At 36.6% G+C, this 2,109-nt stretch overlaps 1 protein-coding gene across 1 annotated transcript in view; it reads left to right on the top strand.

Annotated features, from left to right (window-relative positions):
- Positions 1–2,109, top strand: part of mrpl2 (mitochondrial ribosomal protein L2) — a 5,703-nt gene that overhangs the window by 2,562 nt on the left and 1,032 nt on the right. The gene's annotated exons all lie outside the window — the stretch shown is intronic.

Below are 2,109 nucleotides of genomic sequence, written 5' to 3' on the forward strand. Positions count from 1 at the left end.
ACAAAACAGGTAATTTGAAGATTTTACTTTGGGCTATAAGCCATTGTGATGGACCATTTTCTCACACTTTACAGACCGAAAGAGCTGCTCATCTTTCTTTCTGCCACACAGGAAGGATACGGACACATGGCATTGGCGGTGGCCATAAACAGAAATACCGGTGGATAGACTTTCAGCGCCTGCGCTATGAACCAAACAAAGAGGACCAGCCCTTTGAAGAGAAGGTTGTTGAAGTGCGATACGACCCATGCAGGTCAGATCACCTTTCATCACACTTTGATGAACATATATACTAAAGGTTATGAACATAGAGTTGGTTGTCACAATCTGTGCTGTCTACACAGGTCTGCTGACATTGCCCTGGTAGCTGGAGGCAACCGGAAAAGATGGATTATAGCTACAGAGAACATGCAGGCTGGAGATGTCATTAAAACATCTGGAGTGATTGGACGCATGGCAGGTAAAAGATCCACTCTGGGTCGTCACCCTCCAAACATTCACTCAAGATGATGGAAGTAAAGATTCGGTAGATTTTGGACTATCTGCATTTAATGCGATGTTAGTCAGCGTCCTTTTTGTTTTTTACTGTGCAGTCTCAGCCAATGAGGGTGATGCTTTCCCACTGGGAGCCCTTCCTGTGGGCACACTGGTAAACAACCTAGAGATACTACCAGGGAAGGGATCAGAGTACATTCGTGCTGCAGGTGATTTATTATTTTCATGTTTGTACTTTATTTCCTAAATGCTTGTTTGCATTAAAAAGCTTTTTTTGTATTTGTGTGTATGTAGTCAGGGCTGCAGCTACTGATAACTTTCAATGCTGATTGAATATTTTCTTTAAAACGTGAGCTCAAAACTCAGATATTCAACTTTATATTATCTAAAACTATCAGAATTGTTTTAAAATAATTTCTAACTAATTGATTCCGCAGTATATTGAGTTAATACTGTAATGCATTACTTACTGACGCATAGATGTACATCCACCTTAGAGAGAGAGAGAGAGAGAGAGAGAGAGAGAGAGAGAGAGAGAGAGAGAGAGAGAGAGAGAGAGAGAGAGAGAGAGAGAGAGAGAGAGAGAGATCTCTATATCTATATATCTCTATCTAGATATATATATCTCTATATCTATCTATCTCTAGATAGAGAGATAGATAGAGAGAGATAGAGATATCTAGATAGAGAGAGAGATAGAGAGATATCTATATATCTATATATATCTCTATCGAGAGAGAGAGAGAGAGAGAGAGAGAGATCTATATATCTATATATAGATCTATCGAGATCTATATATATCTCTATCGAGAGAGAGAGAGATCTATATATCTATATATAGATCTATCGAGATCTATATATATCTCTATCGAGAGAGAGAGAGAGAGAGAGAGATCTATATATCTATATATAGATCTATCGAGATCTATATATATCTCTATCGAGAGAGAGAGAGAGAGAGAGAGATCTATATATCTATATATAGATCTATCGAGATCTATATATATCTCTATCGAGAGAGAGAGAGAGAGAGAGAGATCTATATATCTATATATAGATCTATCGAGATCTATATATATCTCTATCGAGAGAGAGAGAGAGAGAGAGAGATCTATATATCTATATATAGATCTATCGAGATCTATATATATCTCTATCGAGAGAGAGAGAGAGAGAGAGAGATCTATATATCTATATATAGATCTATCGAGATCTATATATATCTCTATCGAGAGAGAGAGAGAGAGAGAGAGATCTATATATCTATATATAGATCTATCGAGATCTATATATATCTCTATCGAGAGAGAGAGAGAGAGAGAGAGATCTATATATCTATATATAGATCTATCGAGATCTATATATATCTCTATCGAGAGAGAGAGAGAGAGAGAGAGATCTATATATCTATATATAGATCTATCGAGATCTATATATATCTCTATCGAGAGAGAGAGAGAGAGAGAGAGATCTATATATCTATATATAGATCTATCGAGATCTATATATATCTCTATCGAGAGAGAGAGAGAGAGAGAGAGATCTATATATCTATATATAGATCTATCGAGATCTATATATATCTCTATCGAGAGAGAGAGAGAGAGAGAGAGA

Source organism: Micropterus dolomieu, linkage group LG15 (genome assembly GCF_021292245.1).
Source record: "Micropterus dolomieu isolate WLL.071019.BEF.003 ecotype Adirondacks linkage group LG15, ASM2129224v1, whole genome shotgun sequence".
NCBI classification, from domain to species: domain Eukaryota; kingdom Metazoa; phylum Chordata; class Actinopteri; order Centrarchiformes; family Centrarchidae; genus Micropterus; species Micropterus dolomieu.